This window comes from Ovis canadensis, chromosome 21, assembly GCF_042477335.2.
Source record: "Ovis canadensis isolate MfBH-ARS-UI-01 breed Bighorn chromosome 21, ARS-UI_OviCan_v2, whole genome shotgun sequence".
In the NCBI taxonomy this organism is placed as follows: domain Eukaryota; kingdom Metazoa; phylum Chordata; class Mammalia; order Artiodactyla; family Bovidae; genus Ovis; species Ovis canadensis.
The window spans coordinates 55856488-55879370 of record NC_091265.1 but is presented as its reverse complement, the minus strand read 5'-3'; the positions used below and the strand labels follow the sequence as shown (position 1 = coordinate 55879370).

Below are 22883 nucleotides of genomic sequence, written 5' to 3'. Positions count from 1 at the left end.
ATCAAAGGGAAACCGAGACTCCAAATGGTCATATGGCTTACTCATGATTACACTTGATGCTTTTGAACTGTGGTGTTGGAGAAGACTCTTGAGAGTCCCTTGGACTGCAAGGAGATCTGACCAGTCAGTCTTATAGGAAATCAGTCCAGAATATTCATTGGAAAGACTGATGCTGAAGCTGAAGCTCCAATACTTTGGCCACCTGACGGGAAGAACTGACCCTGATGCTGGGAAAGATTGAAGGCAGGAGGAGAAGGGGATGACAGAGGATGAGATGGTTGGATGGCATCACTGACTCAATGGACATGAGTCTGAGCAAGCTCCAGGAGTTGGTGATGGACAGGGAAGCCTGGCATTCTGCAGTCCATGGGGTCGTAAAGAGTTGGACACAACTGAGTGACTGAACTGATGATTACACAACAGAACCTGTATTCAGATGGAGGTCTCTGACATGGTCTTTGCATGGTATTCTGATAAAAAGATGATACTCATAAAAGTGCCTGGAAAATATACAGTGCCATTATAATATCAGGTACAGCAGTCATACTATAACACAGACAGCTAACTGCTGCTTCTGTGTTTCCTTTTCTGCACGCTTGGTGGCAGAATCCCTCTAATGAAGATGAAGACCATGCGAGAAACTCTCATGGAAAAAACTTGCTGAACAATTTCCTGGAGGAACAAGCTTATCACCTGTCCCAGAATTCCTCTCATGACCAGAAATTCTTATCTCATCCCCTAAAGAATTTAATGGATGTGAGTATATTCGGAGGATGGTACGTCACAGTGCCCCCTGGTGCTCTGGCCTAGCACTGGGGCTCACCTGGAGGTGCCAGGTGGGATGTTGGGGCTGGGGCTCCTGCAGGAGGCAGAAACAGTGGGGAACAAGGATGCCATTCCCAGAGGAGAAGGGACTCTCATCCTCAACTCTTGGGCTGTGTTGGCTGGGCCCAGCATTATCAGCTAGCTGGTGAACACCCATTTCTGTGCCAAAGATATTAGTTTGAGGGAGATTGTTCTTTCTGAAAGAAGTGGGCCATTGAGTTACAGATAAAGGGTGAACTATAACCGATCAAAAGATAAAGCCAACTGCACATCAAGTGTGAAACCTCAAGCAGAGAAAGTTTATCCTCTGCAGATCCAAGAATGATAACAGTAAAAATGTACTGAGCCGATAAGGCACTTGAGGATGTAATAATCTGACACTATATTTATAGTTATTGACTTTAGAAAAAGTCTTACCTCTTCTTCATGAATGCACAGGCCACCCTTAGTTAGAGGCAAAGAGTAAATACATGTCAAATGGAAAGGCCACCTGTGTGATGTATATAGGACACGGTCTGAGTTTAGAGGGAGTGGCCTGGGGTGACCTGGGAGGACCACATGGAGAAGGAGTCACTAAGACTGGGGCTTGAAGAAGAGGCTGCAGAGTTTCTCAAACGAAGTCACTGGACTTCCCTGGGGGTCCAGTAGTTATGACTCTGGGCTTCCAATGCAGGAGGTGCTGCTTCAATACCTGGTCATGAAGCTAATATCCCACATGCTGCTGAGCACAGGGGGAAAAAAAAAGAAGATCAAATGCAGACACCCTTGTGAGCAAAGCCTGTAAGCTGCATAGCATTTGGAAGATGATCTCAGGACACATGTGACACCCAGAGGGAGACAGCAGTGTGGGAATTGAGGAGAGCCAGATCTGCACTGACCCACCCTCTTTGGCTCCCATAGCTAGCCTATTTTGGTAACATCACCACTGGGACCCCCCCTAAGGAGTTCTGGGTCCTCTTTGACACCGGCTCATCTAAACTGTGGGTGCCTTCCATCAGCTGTTCCAGTCCTGCCTGTTGTGACTACTCACCCCTCGCCCCATCTTGTACTCACCTTCCCACCCCCTTCTCTATCCTTGGCAACTGACAGACACTCATCTCTTGGGTCTGCAGATACACATATTACCTTCAACCCTCAAGAGTCCTCCACCTTCCGGTATACAAACAAGTCCTTCAACATCATCTGCGTGTCTGGGAGGATGAGCGCAGATCTTGGCTATGACACCGTTTGGGTAACATGGCAACAGAAGCTGAGTCAGGACAGGCCTTGGGAACGACCACTGCTTACCCCTCAGGACCCTGTTCCTAGGGAGACAGCACCCTTGCTGACGCACAAATTCCCAGAGTGGCTAACTCAGAGAGGGTCTTGGAATGTGGACTTGCAGCTCCTTTGCCCATGAGCAGCTCAAGGTTCATTTTGTTGGGAGCAGGGAGAGATGAGAAAAAAGCACCCACTTTCATATTTTCAGACTGTGCCGGGCACTTTCTTGCAAATAACTGGTTTAATCCTGCAACAACCTCACGTAGCAGGTATTATGATTAGCTCCATGATACAGATGAGGGAACTGAAGTGCAGAGAGTAAGGGCCTGGCCAAGGTCACACATCTGGTAAGTAGTAGAGCTGGTCTGGCCAGTCATGACTCAAGCTGGTGGGGTGTTTGGGGAGAGGATAAAAGTGATCTGAGGCCTCTGGGGGAAGTCTGGGGCTTCAGGTATCCAGTCTGGGAAAGCAGGGGTCACAGATGTGGGAGGGGCCTGATAAATGGTTTCTCACTCTATTGGGCTTTTGAGAATCTAATAAAAGCTATGACCTGCCTCCTCCAAAGTACCTGAGTATTCCAGCCCCCGCCTCTCTCTCTCACACACGCAAATAGACATTCCCAAGTGCGTGTTTCCGAGGCAGAGTTTTCATAAGAACCCTTCCAGTGACATTGTATAATGGACTTCTGTCTTCTGGGCAGATGCAGAATCCACAATGCACCTCAATGAATTCTGTCCATTTCTGTCATTAGATCATAGTGATGCCAAAGAGAAGGCTACCCCTGCACTCTATTCATTTTGTCCACAGGGGGAACCGCTTGGTCCTGAGTCTTGATTGACCCATATGTACACAAGGCATGAGGTCAACTTGACTCATTCAGATGATGTTTGCCAGAGGAGCAGCTGTTAAATACATAGCCCCACACAAATGGAACCTGAATTCTTGTCGCAACTTGGTCTCACCATCTGAGATTAAGTGAGGCCAAGGCCAGGTCTCAGCTATTCTCTGTGGTTCTAATGCTATTGGCATACCAACATGTCTCAGCCCCACTTCCCAAACTGTGATGTTGGAACACTCTCTTCTTCCACAGATTGGCAACCTTGTTAGCATTGCTCAGCCATTTGGCCTGAGCCTGGAGGAGTTTGGGTTCAGTCCTGTGCCCTTTGATGACATCCTGGGCTTGAGCTACCCCAGCTTCTCCACCCCAGAGATAACCCCCATCTTTGACAACCTGGAGGAACAAGGTGTCATTTCTGAGCCTGTCTTTGCCTTCTACTTGAGCACGTAAGTCTGAGCTGGACAAGCTCTCTCTTCAAATTAGCTGTAAGATGCTTGCAGTTGCGTAAAAAATTACAGACCACCTTTTTCCTGATGGATAATCTAGCCCATGGAAACTGTGACCCCAAGGTCACATCTGGCCCCACCACTGGTTTTTGTAAATAAAACTTTATTGAAACACAACTGTGCTTGTGGGCTCAAGGGCAGCAGCTTGGTCCATGGGGATGGAGGGAAGAGAGAGCAATGATAGATGTCAGGAAATGGGTTGGAGGAAAAGAGAATAGGATTTTCTGAGGGACTTGATATGGAAGAAAAGAGAGGGATTGCGGGAATATTTCCTTCCTTTCTAACATTTCACTGGGAGCCCAGGATGAGCTACACAGTTTGCAGGAGCCAGTACAAAATGAAACAGTTGGACCCCTTGTTCAACAAGTATTAGGAATTTCAAGACAGAGTGACAGAGGTGAGGGGCCTGTTGCATATGGGGCCTCATGGGTAGTACATCATGGATGGTGCAGGTCACACATCAGTGAAGCCGACCCTGGGTGCCCCTGAACCCATGCCCTTGGTGACTTCAGGACTTGCCTTTTCTGAAAAATGACAGTTTAGGTAAGGAAAATGCCAGACCCTTCCAGCATGGTGTACCCTGAGGGGATCTGGGAGCACTCAGGTCACTGGAGGGGACCAGGCTCTCTTCAGAAGCCCAGTCAGTTTCCCCAGCTTTGAACCCTCTTTTGTGCCACCCATTGGTTGGTGACCAACTTTGGTTGGGTTCTCAATCCTTCTAAACCTCACTTTCTGCATCTATAAAATGGGGACTCCAGTAGTGCCTCTGATGGGTGGACAAGCCCAGCTCTCACGCCTGGCAATTTCTCTCCTCCAGAGAACCCCTCTCTTCCTTCTCATGACATCCAGAAGGAGAGTGGTAGTGTGGGGATGATTGATGGAGTGGACCACGCCGACTACAATGGAGAGCTCAACTGGGTACCAGTGACCAAAGTTGGGTACTGGCAGATAACCATGGACAGGCAAGCCTCTCCCTCTGAGGGTCACCCCAAGTGATGCTCTCACACGTGTGCATGGACACATGCCGACACAAACACGCTCTCAGACACTCTGTCAAACACCCAAACATACACCGCATCCCACAGACACACATACAAACACACAGAAAGACACACACAGGCACAGATACAAACACACAAGCAGACAGATACACACACACACAGACACACACACACAGATACACACACAGATACACACACAAACAAACACACAGACATATACAAACACACACACAAACACACAGAGACACACAGATGCACACACAGGCACAGGCACAGATACAAACACACAAGCAGACAGATACACACACAGATACACACACACACAGACACACACACACAGATACTCACACACAGATACACACACAGACACACACACAGATAAACACACACAAACACAGATACACACACAGACATATACAAACACACACACAAACACACAGAGACACACAGATGCACACAGACACACAGATGCACACACAGGCACAGATACAAACACACACAAGTAGACAGATACAGACATATGCACACAGACACACAAACATAGATATACACACACAGATCACACAGAAACACAGATACACACACAGACAGATACACACACACACAAACACAGATACATACAGACACACAAACACACACACAAACACACAGAGACACACAGATGCACACACAGGTACAGATATAAACACACATAAGCAGACAGACACACACATACACACACACAGACACAGGCACACAGACACACACAGACACACAAACACAGATACACACACAGATACAAACACACAAACACAGATACACACACAGACATATGCGAACACACACACAAACACAGATACACACACAGACACACAGACATACACACAAACACACAGAGACACACAGATGCACACATAGGCACAGATATAAACACACACAAGCAGATACATACCCACACAGACACATACAAACACACACACAAACACAGATACACACAGAAAGACACACACACAGACACACACAGACATACACACACATACACATACACACACAGACACATACAGACATACACACACAGACACACACACAGACACACACACAGACATACACACACACATAGACACACACAGACACACAAACACATATATACACACACACACACAGACACATACAGACACACACACAGACATATACACACAGACACACATACACATACACAGACACACACACAATCATAGACACACACAGACACATAGACACAGATATAGACACACACAAACAGACAGACAGACACACACAGACACGCACAGACATATACAAACACACACACAAACACAGACACACACACACAAACACAGACACACACACACAGACACACATACACAGACACACAAACATACACATAAACACAGACACACGCCCATGGGTTCATAATCACCACAGACTCCTGCAGAGACTTCTCACTAGGTCCTGAGATGATCCAGAGAGGACTGGGCAGCCTGGGGAGGGCAGTACTCACTGTCCTGTGAGGCAGGAAGCATGGGTTGAGTGAACAGAGGTTCACATGAGTTTCATCATAGGGTTGTGATAAAATGACCAACTGTCCAGGGTTACTGGGACCAAGTGAGTTCTCAGCATATAGAACAGGCAGTTAAAAATACAAAGTCCTGAAAAAAATGGGGAAAACTATTCTCCTTTGGGAGAAGTTAGTCAGTTGGAGTTAGTCAGTTAGTTAGTCACCAGTGGAGAGAGGTTGACTGCAGTTTTGAGACCTGAGAGCAACTCATAAAAAGAGATATCCCATGTAACCGTAGCTCCCCACCCCACATACTGGGCACACAGTGGGGCAAGGGCTGTGACTTAGAGAATCAGAAAGCTGGGTTCCAGAAGCGGCTGAGAACAAGGCGCAATAATTGAGGAGATTCTATGTGATACTCTGAGAGAAAAACTGAGCTGTCCTTTGGAGGTCCTCTGGGCTGGCTTGGGCATCCCCTGGCCAGGGCCTCAGTGTCTGAGCCTGGCGAGGAACCAGTGCTGGGAGACAGTGTCTCCCAGGGAGCCTGTGTCTTCCCCACCACCACTCTAAGCATCTGTTGCCTCAGGGAACCTCCATTTTCACTATGTTGGTTGACCCATCATTGGTCAGAAACCAGATACATGTCTCTGGGTGTTCACCATTCATTTTTTAAATTATTCATTCATTCCTTCAATAAACATTGTGCATCCACTGGGTGCCAGGCACTTTAGTGAGGCAATGAGAATAAAACTTGCCCTAACATCTAGTAAGGCATATGTACATGAAATGACTCACACACATAGTGAATTACCGCTTTGGTGCATGCTAGTCGTGAGGAAGAGTCTAGAGAGAGTGACCAAGACAGGAGACTAATCCACTCCAAGGGAAAGACTTCCCTAAAAATGCGGCAATTAAGCTGGAACCTGGAAAATGAGGAGAAATTAGCTAGACAAAGGGGATGGTGGTCTTCTAGGAAGGGCGACAAGAACCTGTCAAGGCCCTGAGGAGTGAAAGGGCCTGGCAGTTTCAAGTACTGCATTCAAGGACGTCAAAGAAGGTGACATGACCAGAGCAAAGGAAAACAGAGTCAGGGCAAGAGCTGAAGCCCTGACTGTTCAGGAGACTTTCAGGGAGGGGACAGTCATGGGGGAGACTCAGAGTGACCCTGGTGCACGCTTTGTCTCACTGTCTCCCAGCATCTCCGTGAACGGGATGGTGATTGGTTGCTCCGGTGGATGTCAGGCCCTTGTGGACATCGGGACCTCTTTGCTGACTGGCCCAAGTAGAGTGGTCACCAACATCCAGAAACTCATCGATGCTATTGCCTCCAAGGATCACGAGGTGAAGGGTCATGCCACAGGGTCACTCCTGGTCTCCTTGCATACCAAGGATCAGCAGGACCAACCTCCAGCCTCCCTCTTTCTCTTACAGCATGTGGTTTCATGTCAGAGCATTGGGGCCCTGCCTCCTTTCATCTTCACGATCAACGGCACTGACTACCCTGTGCCCCCTCAAGTCGATATTCGGCAGGTGAGGGGCCAATCCTGTGGGCTGGCTCTCAAATCTGGGACTTGCAGGAATCCTCTTTGGGCTGCTGCTGGGAGGAGGGCGCCCTCTGCAGGCCAAGTCACACCATTGCAGATGTTGCTGAGCCCCTCTGGCTGGGCCAGTGCCTCCCACAAAACCAACCACGTGAGAGAAAAGGACAGTCTGGCACATCTATCCTCTGGAAAGAAATGTGGAGACACCATCCCGTGCTGGCATGATACCTGGCATAAGGAGAAGGGAACGCTAAGGTCCTCTGCCCTCAAAAGTCTTCAGTTCAACCAAAGCCTTCAAATGGATAAACCTGGAAAGTCAGCTCTAGCAATCTCTGAAATAGGCCATGTGACAAGGAGGGTGGCTGGGGACAGTCCCAGTGTGCTGTCCCACCATGGGGATTGACAGTCTCCTTTCCCTTCTCACAGTTGTCCTGGTTTGGATGTTAACCTACCTGGTTACCCCAGTCCTCGGCTACAACTTCTCCTTGCTAAGCCCCAGTCCCCCGCTTTGTGAGTCGGGGTACCCGACCCCTCTGCGGGAAGGTTGGATGCTAAGGTGAATAAAGGGTGCACATTGATTGCACAGCTCCGGCACAGGGTTAAGACTTAATGTTAGCTCCCTATGGGAGTTCAGGGCAGGCTGGTGGGCTCAAAGAAGGCTTTAAGGAGAAGAAGACATTTCAGTAATTCTAAACCCCCAGCCTCATGGAGGCATAAGGAAGCCTGCTTGTGTTTAGGCAACTCTATACTGGATTCCACGCACATGGTACCCCTTAGGGTTGTGCAAAGGGGTGCTGGGGGCACATTAGGGGTGATGAGGTCTACAGACAAAGAGGGCATCAGGGTAAGTCACTGAACTCAACCTGGAGTGCCATGGAGGATAAGAGTATGTCCAGGAAGTTGTGGGCACTGCTATATTTAAGATGGATAAACAACAACAACCTACTGTGTAGCCCTGGAACTCTGCTCAATGTTATGTGGCAGCCTGGATGGGGAACCTTGGGGGAGAAGAGCTACATGTATATGTATGGCTGATTTCTTGTACTGTCCACCTGAAGCTCATGATATTGTTATTTGGCTATAAAATAACAATATAAAATCAAATTTTATCTCCTCATCAACTGAGGAAGTGGGGTACACCCAAGAACAAGAAGGGCCAGGACCTGTGGTTGTCATGGGGCAGGGGGATACAGGAAAGGAGGATTGGGAGTTTGGGCTTATTAAATGAAACCTCATATAGAGGATGGATAAACAACAAAGTATTAAACTAAAAAATGTTTAAGAAGAGAACAGTTTGTGGTGAAGAGAGAGAAAACAGGCATTCTCTGCAGAGTAAACTGTGAGTGGAGGTGAGAAGGGAAGAAACAGCAGAGCGTGAGGGGAACTACAGGCCACTCTTGGTCTTTTGAAAAAATGATTGAAGTATTGATGATTTTTTAGTGCTGCACTAAGTTCTGCTGCAAAGCAAGGTGACTTTAGTTATACATATGCAAATATATATATATGTATTTTTCATATTGTTTTCCATTGCAATTTATCACAGGATATTGCATATAGTTCCCATTGTTATACAGTAATACTTTGTTGTTTATCCATCCTCTATATTAGTTTTTATTTAATAATCCCAAACTCCCAATCCTCCTTTCCCGTACCCACCTGCCTCATGGCAACCACATGTCTTGGTCCTTCTTATTCTTCACTGTCCCCCACTTCCTCAGGTGCTGATAGAACCACTTGTTTCTTACCAAAGGAGGGAAATGAAACCAAAAAGTATGCTGGGTCTGGATATCGATAGCTGTGGCAGGTAGCGGCCCAGGGTGATTGATGTGTGTTTCTATCTCCTCAGAGTTCTCAGAACGTCTGTATTAGCAGCATTCGAGGGGGCACAGAGGACTTGCACTCCTCAGAGACCTGGATCCTGGGTGATGTCTTCCTGAGGCTGTGTTTCTTGGTTTGTGAAACAACAGGGTTGGCCTGGCTCCTGCAGTGTAAATGCTGTGGCTGCTCAGGAATCAGTCAGGCCCACTCCAAACACACATTTTCTCAACTCAGTGCACACCTGCTAGGGATGCTGGTAAACTGTGTTTGAAGCTCTGCAAGCCCTATTCTCAGTAAAGAATAAAGGATTCATCTCAATGATGCTGATATGAATGGGTGCCTCTCTTTGGGCAGAGGTAGATCGTATCTGGGCAGGACCTAGAATCAAGTCTGAACTACTAGTGAGAGGAGCCCAACTCCAACTGACTTCAAGGAAAGGGGAGGGTTATTGGAAGGATACTGGGGATCCAGGATCTGGGATATAGGAACCAGAGAAGATCCAAAGATCTCAGGGACTGGACCCAAGAAATCAGAAGCTATCAGCTCACAGTTTGACACCCTCATTCTTTCTCTTCTCTCTTAGATTCTCTTAGCCTGACAACTTTCTTCTCTCAGGCTTCTACACCTACTGAAGGACTCTGCAGCTGCCTGCCCCAGGGCTTTATATCTCTAAAGCATCTAGTCAGTCAGGAAAGAAACTCAGAAGGCATCAGGGCTCCAGGGAGGGATCTGATTGACCCAATTCAGATCCTGAGTCCATTTCTGGACCAATCGTATTGGTCGAGGCATGGGGTCTTATAATTGGCCCTACGTGGTCATGTGGCCCTGACCCTGCACCAAATATGATTGACAGTTTACTCCAGAATCACGTGACTAGAGATTGAGAGGCAGCCACAAAGGAAGTGTCAGGGAGAGGTTCTAGACCGTGGAAGAGTTTATGGCTGCCCCACCAACTCCACCACCTCCTCATTCAGAGAGATGGTAAGGGGTAATAAAATTATACTGTATTCTTGCCATTCTGGAGGAACATTGGCAGTGACATTCTGCTGCAGGGAGATATGGGTAAGGCCCTTTACACTGAGATGGTTCCCTTCTGTTTCTCCACCCTAGTCACCAGCTCTCTTCTGCCCACACTTGCTTTGTCCTTTCCAGTGCCACTTTGCAAGTGACACCCCGTGTGGGTTCCTGAGCCATCCTCCTCAGGGTCTAGCAAGCGCCTTCCTTTGACCTCCAGTGGTGCTGGAGAGGGTGCCATTCATGTAAATGGGGGAATCCAGGGTGCACAGAGCCCTCAGCCTCTCTGAGCTTCCTTCACGGGCAAAGCCACAAACCATTTGGTTCAAGCTGCCATGGTTTGCCAGTTTGGGAGTGGAAGTATCACTTTTTTCCCATTTTGAGACCCTAGGCAGAGGCCCAGGCTGGGGACAGCAGGGTCAGAGTCAGATCCAGAATAGAGAAGGATCAGGAAAGAATAAATAAGGTGGAAAACACAGTCATCTTTTCATTCAGTACAAATTCACTAAGCACCTACTATGTGCTAGGTGCTGTGGTGGACCCCAGGGATAGAGAGCTGGGCTAGGAACGCACCTTCAAGTCATGGAGACAGATAAAGAGACAACTCCCAGCTGGGAGGACCAGATGGAGAAAATGACAACAGTGTGGATGGGAGGCCAGAGGAGTAAAGGGCTTCCTCTTGAGGGAGACAAGGAAAGGCTAGCATAGCGTGAGAGGAGGGGTGTTGACATTAGGCTTGTCACCCTGATCCTGAAACACACCCCTAAACCCTGCAGTTACTATCTGTGTGCAGCTTGGCCACATGTCCCGGGTATATGTGCCCAGCCACTTTGGGAATGCCCTGGATTATGATCGACATGTGGAGAGTGAAAGAGGTCCAGTTGCAGAGCTGATAAACAAGGAAAAGGTGAGAGAAGAATAAGTTATTTTTCTTTAACTGTAAATATCATGGACCAGGCTTAATGGAGAGGCAAGTGAACAGTTTGTCAAACTCATTCTCCAAGTTTTCTCCATGGAACCATAGACAATGGTGCTGTTGGTGAGAAATCACCAAGAAGAGCAAGAATAACAGCTCTGGTTAATTATAGATGCTAGCTCACTGTCTCCCCATGAGCCCTGGGAAGGCAAGACCCCCATTGTACAGAGGAAAGATGTCTCCTATCTTCTGGCTCCAACACTTGTGATAGATATGTAGCCACCCTCAAGAAATACACTTTAATTAAATGAATGGATGAGTTAGTATATGCTTCCACTTGAACACAGTGCTGCATCCGTGTCAGGAGACATGCATGGTCTCAGCATGGCTGCCACCATGATATCACCTGGAAAAATCACCCTAGATCAGCCTAAGCCCAGGACTGGAGCTGGTGCCTGTTAAGGTACTCCTTACTCTTAAGGCTCTATATTTGTAGCCTGTGACACCAACATGAGGATAAATCTGATCTTTAAAGCAATAGTCTTACTCCACCTTCCTTCTGCTTTTATCCACTCCAAATTGTAGACCAAAGATTTATAGCCTTCAGAGATAGAAAAGGTAGGAAAAACAGGAAAGAGGAAGATCTTGAACTCTTCTTGTAAGAGTGAAAATTAGTACAGTCTTGGGTGATGATTTGTCCTAAATATAAGTACAGCTTTTGTCCCAGGAATTTTGCTTGTAAGATTTATGTAAATCTATGATTAGAAGGACCCACAAACATAAAGAAGCAAGGATGAAGTCCTCAGAGTCTCTAACAAAAGTGAAGATCTGAGACATCCCAAAGCCCACTCAACATAAAGTGTCCACAGCATAGACAGGCCATCATGCAACCAACTGCCTGAAAATAGTATTCAATGTTAAGAGAAATCCTTCCAATAGGACATTGAGAGAAAAGAACAGAATGTAAAATAGCATGATCCCAGGCTTGCAGAGCACGTGGAAGACAGTGCAGCATCCTCACCAGGCATATACACCCTGGATTTTCTGCCTTGATTCAGACGCCAGGACAGAAGTCAGAGGGTCAGGCACAGGTGACAGCAAGGCCACCGTGGGAGCCACTGAGGACCCATAGGGCCCGAGACAGGGTGGAGAGGCCTGGGAAGTGGGGAGGCATCCACAGGTACAGAGACAACAGCTCTTTGGTGGGGGTGATACTTCCCACTCTAAGGGGATCAGACTGGGCCTGAGACGGAAAAGGAACAGGTGTTGATCTATATTCCCTCCACAGAGACAATGTATCGCTGTTTCCTCACCTAGGATCTAGTGGAAGATAACCAGAACCCTAATTGAGCCGGCACTTCTGTTTTCTTGGCTCTAGGAGGAGCTAAAGCACTGGCCCTGATTACTTCCCTCCTCACCCTTACCAGCCATCCTTTCCTTGCCACTACTTCAAACCTGAAATCACACTACAAAGAGAGTTGTAAAGGCCTTTGGTTTCTTGTCAGTTTACCTTATCTCCTAGGGTAACACAACAAGCTGTTACCATGACAACCTGCACAGTTCAATCTCTCCATATTATAGGGGACTAAAAGATCTTCATGACCAAGATAATCATGATGGTGTGATCACACACCTAGAGCCAGACATCCTGGAATGTGAAGTCGAGTGGGCCTTAGAAAGCATCACTACGAACAAAGCTAGTGGAGGTGATGGAATTCCAGTTGAGCTGTTTCAAATCCTGAAAGATGATGCTGTGAAAGTGCTGCACTCAATATGCCAGCAAATTTGGAAAACTCAGCAGTGGCCACAGGACTGGAAAAGGTTAGTTTTCATTCCAATTCCAAAGAAAGGCAATGCCAAAGAATGCTCAAACTACCGCACAATGGCACTCATCTCACATGCTAGTAAAGTAATGCTCAAAATTCTCCAAGCCAGGCTTCAGCAATATGTGAACCGCAAACTTCTAGACGTTCAAGCTGGTTTCAGAAAAAGCAGAGGAACCAGAGATCAAATTGCCAACATCTGCTGGATCATGGAAAAGCAAGAGAGTTCCAGACAAACACTATTTCTGCTTTATTGACTATGCCAAAGCCTTTGACTGTGTGGATCACAATAAACTGTGGAAAATTCTGAAAGAGATGGGAATACCAGAACACCCGACCTCCCTCTTGAGAAATATGTATGCAGGTCAGAAAGCAACAGTTAGAACTGGACATGGAACAACAGACTGGTTCCAAATCACAAAAGGAGTACGTCAAAGCTGTATACTGTCACCCTGTTTATTTAACTTATATGCAGAGTGCATCATGAGAAACACTGGGCTGGAAGAAGCACAAGCTGGAATCAAGATTGTCAGGAGAAATATCAATAACCTCAGATATGCAGATGACACCACCCTTATGGCAGAAAGTGAAGAGGAACTAAAAAGCCTCTTGATGAAAGTGAAAGAGGAGAGTGAAAAGGTTGGCTTAACGCTCAGCGTTCAGAAAACTAAGATCATGGCATCTGGTCCCATCATGTTATGGGAAATAGATGGGGAAACAGTGGAAATAGTATCAGACTATCTTTTTGGGCTCCAAAGTCACTGCAGATGGTGATTGCAGCCGTGAAATTAAAGAACACTTACTCCTTGGAAGAAAGGTTATGACCAACCTAGATAGCATATTAAAGACATTACTTTGCCAGCAAAGTTCCATCTAGTCAAGGCTATGGTTTTTCCTGTGGTCATGTATGGTTGTAAGAGTTGGACTGTTAAGAAAGCTGAGCGCCAAAGAATTAATGCTTTTGAACTGTGGTGCTGGAGAAGACTCTTGCAAGTCCCCTGGACTGCAAGGAGATCCAACCAGTCCATCCTAAAGGAGGTCAGTTCTGGGTATTCTTTGGAAGGGCTGATGCTGATGCTAAAACTCCAATACTTTGGCCACCTTAGGCGAAGAGTTGACTCATTGGAAAAGACCTTAATGCTGGGAGGGATTGGGGGCAGGAGGGGAAGGGGATGACAGAAGATGAGATGGCTGGATGGCATCACTGACTCAATGGACATGGGTTTGGGTAGACTCTGAGAGTCGGTGATGGACAGGGAGTCCTGGCGTGCTGTGATTCATGAGGTTGCAAAGAGTAGGACATGACTGAGTGATTGAACTGAGTGAACTGAACCCCTTTGATGTAAAAAACACCTGATGTTGGCCTTAGAAACCTTTCTAACCCTGCTGTTTAGTGAGAAAATATGTGTTGATCTGATGAGCATTCTTTCCCCAGGATGATATCAGCTGTGAAATCAAGTAACCAGACATTCAGTCATCTAACTTCCCTCAACACTTGACAGAAGCAAATCACCAAGCATGCACATCTTATTTGCCTCAAAACACCAGTGACCTGCCTCACAAGTTGCAAAGTTGCTAAGTATACTCCAGAAAGGATACTTTTCCAGTTGTCTTTATCTTTACAAATTTCTTGGGTTGGGTTCACAGAGATCTCTCCACATCTCCCAGTGCTAAATAGTTTACACAGCATGAAAGTTAGGGGAAAGAGCTTAGGGCTTAAGATTCTGATGAAAAAGAAAGTTAAAGTGTTAGTCGCTCAGCCATGTCCTACTCTTTGGAAGCCCATGGACTGTAGCCTGCCAGGCTCCTCTGTCCAAGGAATTCTCCAGGCAAGAATACTGGAGTAGGTGCTCATTCTCTTCTCCAGGGTATCTTCTTGACCCAGGATGGAACAAAGCCTGAAATGCAGGCAGATTCTTTATTGTCTGAGCCATGAAGGAAGCCCCTGGTCAAGCTAGGATTTAAATTGGGATTATTGGGCTTCCCTGGTGGTTCAGATGGTAAAGAATCTGCCTGTATTATTTTGTTGGGTTTAGTGAATACATTTATATTTTAAATTGCTCTTTCTCTCTCTCTCTCTCTTTTTTTTTTTTTTTACTTTATTTTGCCTTACAATACTGTATTGGTTTTGCCATACATTGACATCAATCAGCCACGGGTGTACATGAGTTCCCAATCCTGAACCCCCCCTCCCACCTCCCACCCCATATCACCTCTCTGGATCATCCCTGTGGCCTGGTGACACGTACTGGTCACTGGGGTCCCTGAGGTCATACTTTTTGCAGAAAGAGGCCACCTTGAATTTGCCACAGTGGTCCCCAGATTAGTTGCTGAGAATGCACTCATCAAACTTCAGTGGTCTTTCCTGCTCATCTCCCATTTTTTATTTTATAAATTTATTCATAAATAAGTTAAATTTATTTAAATCATGTAAACTGTACAAATACAAAATTGTGATTACAAACATGCTTTTCAATATTTATTCTTAATTTTCTTCTTTCCTTCTTCCTTTTTTTAATCTACACAGTGTTTCTATTTTTATTTAACTATAAGCAAACAGCAGAATTAATGCAACATCCAGAATGACTTTCTTTTTTTTTTTTCCTTTTTACACCAAAGAGTGATCAAGTTAACAAGCACAGACTTTCAGATTTCTGGATAATCTCTTACCGAGAACTGCTGCTTATCTAGATGGCCAGGCTTTAATAGCAAAGCAACTTCCTCTTTGTAGCTTTTTCTGGTATTGCTCTATACAGGAGCCAGAGTGGGACACTGATACCCAGTAACCAGCCTGAGGCATTGGAGGTTAGTGGACATGCCGGCCTCTCATTGTCTTGGTGAGACAGGGCTGTGAAAACATATGCCATTAGGTGCGTTCATATACAGTTCTGTACTCGGGCTCACAAAGGCAGAGGCAGTGAATCTCTTCTTTGTTTTCAACCTCCCTTAAAGATTCTTTGATGCTCTGTTCTAATATTGCAGACCTGGTCTTTTTACCAGCATTTTTTTTCTTCTTTAAAATCTGAGTTGTCGTCCTCACATTAACATTTTGATAAACTCCATCACAGTAGCAAAGTAACCCCCACCAAAACACAGTTCAAGTTTGATCAAAACATAAACCCCCTAGAATGATACAGGGCAGGCAGAAGGAAAGAAAAGTCACCCTAAACCTAAATCTGACCGCTTAGGACTCGGGCAGGGAGTGGCGGGGTAGGGGGGTGGTTTGGGGGGAGTGTGGGCAGAAATCTACATGCATCACTAAAGGGAAACACTGTTTAGGAACTCTGGGACAGTGTCCCACTCCTCTTCTTCTCAGACAGCTGTTCATAGAGCTTGGACACATAATCATACCATTCGGCTTGGTGACACATACTGGTCACTGGGGTCCCTGAGGTCATACGTTTTGCAGAAAGAGGCCACCTTGAATTTGCCACTGTGGTCCCCAGATCAGTTGCTGAGAAAGCACTCATCAAACTTCAATTGTTTTTCCTGCTCATAAACCAGCCAGATGTAGCAGTGCAGGCCTGTGCCCTTGGGAGGCCCAGAGCCCACATAATCCAAGAGGACTGTGCCACTGCTGATGTCATTGCCCTTCATGTTGACCACCAGAAAGTGGTGCCATTCCCTGTTTTTGGGGGTCCTGCCTGCTAGGAGCATCCAGATCTGTTAAGACCAAGGTGTACAATTTACCTGAATCAAGCCCGTCCAATGCATTGCTGGTGGGCCGGTTTTTAATCTGGGTGGGTGTCAGCACTTTGGCCAGTTCATCGACCTCCGCCCAGCCATATTTGACCTGCAGCGGGTGCTGCAGCCTCTAATCCACTTCCTGCAGGCTCAAGGGCCCAGGCCACTTCCTGAGGTCTCCTGGCATCACAGAGTTGAGGGGGTTGGACAGCAGGGAAAGAGGCTGGTGGACTCCCGAAGCGGGGCAGCATAGGTTCCCAGCAGTCTGCCTTTCCTTCTTTCCTTTCTTGTTTTCCCCATAGATTTACAGTCTAGCATATGTCCTTTCTTTTGATCTTATCCTAATCTATATCTACAGGCCAAAAGAGATGGAGGAGCAGCATGGGAAGGACCAAAGAACAAAGCACAGGGACATGGATGAAGGGTGGTGGCCCTTGTTACTGATAATGAATGTTCTGCAGTAGGATCACTCCCCTCACCCTTCTGTGTACCCACCACCCTCAAGTTTGCTATGACCATGGAAGTTACTTCAGCCAGTGGAATTTGGTAGAGGTGATATGTCACTTACAAGTGAAGTGTTTGGAATCAGATCCTAATTTGCCTCACACTCCCTTCCCTTGTATCCAGAAGGAGCCTCCATCCACTTTGCTCCCTGAAAGGGTGTGATGAGTAGGGACCCCTGTCCACCAAAGTCAGATGTGAGTGAGAAATAAAGCTTAGTTATGTTGAGACTTTCAGATTTGGGGGTTTTATGTGTTCATAGTGCAAGTCACCTCTTCACTGAATCAGAAGGGTATAACAGGCACTCCTATTTGTCTCATTCATTTGGTAACTAAAACCCCAGTTTAGGGCCATTTAGCTAAAAAGTTCATTTCCTAGCCTTTCTTTCACCTCAAAATGCCTCTGTGACTTCATTGCAACCAGTGAGAAATGAGTGAAAGTAATTTTATAACTTTTGATTATGCTCTTTAAGGAAAGGGACATATCCTGCTTCCCCTTCTCTGGGATGCAGATAAAATAACAGGAGCTAGAGCAGCCATGTTAGACCAGAGGTGACTATCACATGTTGAAGATGACTTTCAACAAGAAAACCCGGGGTTCCTATCACTGTGGACTGACTGGAACTATTATTGTATGAAAATGTATTGCATTTAAGACAAAATTATTTAGACTTTGATTACAGCCAGTTCAGCTTGTAACCTAGCACTCATAACCCAATAACAAGTCTGTGTATTAGCCTTGTTTTGACATTAGAGTCTGGTGGAGACAAGACCTACTCATGTGGACTTGTAAGAGAGTCAAGTTAGAGCTCTGCCCTCTGGAAGCTGTGGTCTAGTATGAGTTTCAGAAACTCAAGCAAGAAAAAAGCCATATGGCAGGGACAGCTTCAAGATGCTGTAGGAACATTTGCGAGGTGAACCTATATCATTCCTGGTGTCAAGGAATTGCCTGATTAGGGAACCATCATAGGTCAACCTCCCCAGAAGTAGCCCATGACTCAAGGTTTCATGTACAAGTGATTTATTTCAAAGTTCCTCCCAGAAGGATTTCCCTGATGGTCCAGGGGTTACTGATCTGCCTTCTGGAGCAGGAGACATGTTGGACCCCTGATTTGGGAAGATTTCATATTTTGAGAGCTACTAAGCCCATGGGCCACAAGAACTGAGACTTTGGGCCATAGATCCTATCATCTGCAACAAAAGAAGGCATTGCAATGAGAAGCCCACTTACCATGTCTAGAGAGTAGTCCCCATTCTCTGAAACTAGAGAATGCCCATGCAGCAAGGAAGACTCAACACAGTTAAATTTTTTTTAAAAGGGCCTTCCAGAGAAACCAGTGAGGGCACAGGGGGATTAGGACAGGAAAAGGGATGAAGCTAGCTTGAGTGTGATTTCATGCAAGTCTTGGGGAGGAAAGCTGCAGCCTGTTCCCACAGGGAACTCTGGAACATAAGTTTGCCTCAAAAGTATCCCAACCCAAGGCTAGAGAGCTGGGCTTTCACACTCCCACCAGCACCTACATCTCAGCCTTCAACTGACCTGGTTTCTATAAGCCCCTGCCTTAGGTCCTCCAAAAATAAGTCAAAGGGGCCCACTAGAAGCCAAAGCACACCAAAGCCAGGGAAACACAATCTCAGATAATGCCAAGGTGTCCTGTACCTGCTCTGTCCTCTCCAGCATCACATCAGGAATCCCAGGAGGGGAAAGAGACCCTTTTGGTAGCTGGATGTAATCTTTCCTTTTTTTATAAATTTAATTTTTATTTTGTATTGGAGTATAGTTGCTTTCTGCTTGCCAGTGCAGGAGATGTAAAAGATGTGGGTATGATCCCTGGATCCGGAAGGTCCCCTTGAGGAGGAACTGGCAACCCACTCCTGGAAAATCTCATGGATGTAGAAGTATGGCAGCCTACAGGCCATGGGGTCATGAAGAGTTAGAAAGAACTTAGTGACTGAGCATGCATGCATAGTTTATTTACAACATTGTATTAGTTTCAGCTGTATGGGGATGTGATTCCATTATACATATATAGGTATCTGTTCTTTCTTATATTCTTTTCCCTTACAGGTTATTAAATAGTAGAGTTCCCTGTGCTGTACAGTAGGTCCTCCTTGATTTTTTAGTTTATATTTAGTAGTGTGTATATGTGGAGAAGGCAATGGCAACCCACTCCAGTACTCTTGCCTGGAAAATCCCATGGATGGAGGAGCCTTGTAGGCTGCAGTCCATGGGGTCTCTAGGAGTCAGACATGACTGAGCGACTTCACTTTCACTTTTCACTTTCATGCATTGGAGAAGGAAATGGCAACCCACTCCAGTATTCTTGCCTGGATAATCCTGGGGATGGGGGAGCCTGGTGGGCTGCCGTATATGGAGCCGCACTGAGTCAGACATGACTGAAGTGACTTAGCAGCAGCAACAGCAGTGTGTATGTTAATCCCAAACTCTTGGTTTATCACTCTCCTCCTACCTTTCCATTGGTAACCATATGGAAGACTGGGAATTTTTTTTAAAACTTTTTTTATTGAAGAATAATTGCTTTACAGAATTTTGATGTTTTCTGTCAAACCTCAACATGAATCCGTCATAGGTATACATATATCCCTTCCCTTTTGAACCTTCCTCCCATCTCCCACCCCATCTCATCCCTCTGGATTGATACAGAACCTCTGTTTGAGTTTCCTGAGATGGTAAATTCCTGTTGTCTGTCTATTTTACATATGGTAATGTAAGTTTCCATGTTACTCTTTCCATACATCTCACACTCTCCTCCCCTCTTCCCAGGTCCATAAGTCTATTTTGTATGTCTGTTTCTCCATTGCTGCTCTGTAAATAAATTCTTCATTATATATGTGTTAGAATACAATATTTATCTTTCTCTTTCTGACTCACTTCATTCTGTATGACAGATTCTAGGTTCATCCACCTCATCACTACTGACTCAGATGCGTTCCTTTTTATGGCTGAGTAATATTCCATTGTGTATATGTGCCACAGCTTCTTTATCCATTCATCTGTTGATGGACATCTAGGTTGCTTCCATGTTCTAGCTGTTGTAAATAGTACTTTAATGAACAATGGGATACATGAGTGTTTTTCAATTTTGGTTTCCTCAGGGTATATGCCTGGGAGTGGGATTGCTGGGTCATACAGTGATTTTATTCTTCATTTTTAAAGGAATCTCCATGCCATCTTCCATATTGGCTGTATCAATTTACATTCCCACCAACAGTGCAAGGGCATTCCCTTTTCTCCACACCCTCTCCAGCATTTACTGTTTGTAGACTTTTTGATGATGGCCATTCTGACTGGTGTGAGGTGATACCTCATTGTAGTTTTGATTTGCATTTCTCTAATAATGAGTGATGTTGAGCATATTTTCATGTGTTTGTTAGCCATCTATATGTCTTTGGAGAAATGTATGTTTAGGTCTTTTTCTCACTTTTTGATTGGATTGTTTGTTTTTCTGGCATTGAGTTGTATGAGATGCTTGTGTAGTTTATAAATCAATCCTTTGTCAGCTGTTTCCTTTGCTATTATTTTATCCCATTCTGAGGGTTGTCTTTTCACCTTGCTTATAGTTTCCTTTGCTGTGCAAAGGCTTGAAGTTTAACCAGGTCCCACTCTTTTATTTTATTTCTATTACTCTAGGAGGCTGGACAAAGAGGATCTTGCTTTAGTTTATGTCATCGAGTGTTCTGCCTATGTTTTCCTCTAAGAGTTTTATGTTTCTGGTCTTACATTTAGGTCTTTAATCCATTTTGAATTTATCTTTGTGTATGGTGTTAGGAAGTGTTCTAATTGCATTCTTTACATGTAGCTGTCCAGTTTTTCCAGAACCATTTACTGAAGAGGCCGTCTTTGCCCCATTGTATATTCTTGCCTCCTTTGTCAACAATAAGTTACCCATAGGTGCACGGGTTTATTTCTGGGCTTTCTGTCTTGTTCCATTGGTCTATATTTATGTTTTTGTGCCAGTACCATATTGTCTTGATGACTGTAGCTTTGTAGTACAACCTAAAGTCAGGAAGGTTGATTCCTTCAGCTCCATTCTTCATTCTCAAGACTGCTTTGGCTATTCAGGGTCTTTTGAATTTCTATATGAATTGTGAAATTTTTATTCTAGTTCTGTGAAAAATGCCATTGGTAATTTGATAGAGATTGCACTGAATCTGTAGATTGCATTTGGTAGTATAGTTATTTTCACAATATTGGTTCTTCCTACTCAGGAACATGGAATATCTCTCCATCTGTTTATGTCATCTTTGATTTCTTTCATCAGTGTCTTGTAATTTTCTGTGTGTAGTTCTTCTGTCTCCTTAGGAAAGTTTATTCCTTGATATTTAATTCTTTTTGTTGCAATGGTGAATGGGATTGATTCCTTAATTTCTCTTTCTGATTTTTTCATTGTTAGCATATAGAAATGCAAGTGATTTCTGTGTACTGATTTTGTATCCTGCAACTTTGCTAAATTCACTGATTAGCTCTAGTAATTTTCTGATACTATCTTTAGGGTTTACTATGTACAGTATCATGTCATCTGCAAACACTGAGAGCTTTACTTCTGCTTTTCTGATCTGGATTCCTTCAATTTCTTTTCCTTCTCTGATTGCTTTATCTAGGACTTGCAAAACAATGTTGAATAGCAGTGGTGAAAGTGGACAGGTTTGTCTTATTCCTGATCTTAGGGGGAGTGCTTTCAGTTTTGCACCATTGAGAATAATGTTTGCTGTAGGCTTATCGAAAATGGCCTTTACTATGTTGAGGTAGTTTCCTTCTATGCCCATGTTTTGAAGAGTTTTAATCATAAATGGGTGCTGAATTTTGTCAAAGGCTTTTTATGCATCTATTGAGATTATCATATGGTTTTTATCTTTCAATTTGTTAATATGGTGTATCACATTGATTGATTTGAGTATAATGAAGATTCCTTGCATCCCTGGAATGAACCCAAATTGATCATGGTGTGTGAGCATTTTGGTGTTGCTGAATCTTGTTTGCTAAAATTTTGCTAAAATTTTGTAATTGGGTTGAGGATTTTTGCATCTATGTTCATCAGTGATATTGGCCTGTAGTTTTCTTTTTTGTGTTGTCTTTGGTTTTGGTATCAAGGTGATGTGGCCTTGTAGAATGAGTTCGGAAGTGTTCCTTCCTCTGCAATTTTTTGAAGAGCTGTAGAAGGATAAGCATTAGCTTTTCTCTAAATGTTTGATAGAATTCTCCTGTGAATCCATCTGGTCCTGGGCTTTTGTTTTTTGGGAGATTTTTGATCACAGCTTAAATTTCAGTGCTTGTAATTGGGTTGTTCATGATTTCTATTTCTTCCTGGTTCAGTCTTGGAAGATTGAACTTTTCTAAGAATCTGTCCATTTCTTCCAGGTTATTCATTTTATTGCCATTTAGTTGTTCATCAGTTCAGTTCAGTTCAGTTCAGTCGCTCAGTCATGTCCGACTCTTTGTGACCCCATGAATCGCAGCACGCCAGGCCTCCCTGTCCATCACCATGTCCCGGAGTTCACTCAGACTCACGTCCATTGAGTCAGTGATGCCATCCAGCCATCTCATCCTCTGTCATCCCCTTCTCCTCCTGCCCCAATCCCTCCCAGCATCAGAGTCTTTTCCAATGAGTTAACTCTTCGCATGAGGTGGCCAAAGTACTGG

The 22883-nt window shown here is 45.0% G+C and overlaps 2 pseudogenes; one reads left to right on the top strand and one right to left on the bottom strand.

Moving 5' to 3' along the window:
- Positions 1-622: 622 nt before the first annotated feature.
- LOC138426662 (pregnancy-associated glycoprotein 2-like) lies at positions 623-12564 on the top strand (annotated as a pseudogene).
- Positions 12565-16312: 3748 nt separating this feature from the next.
- Positions 16313-16908, bottom strand: LOC138426661 (phosphatidylethanolamine-binding protein 1 pseudogene; annotated as a pseudogene).
- Positions 16909-22883: the final 5975 nt, after the last annotated feature.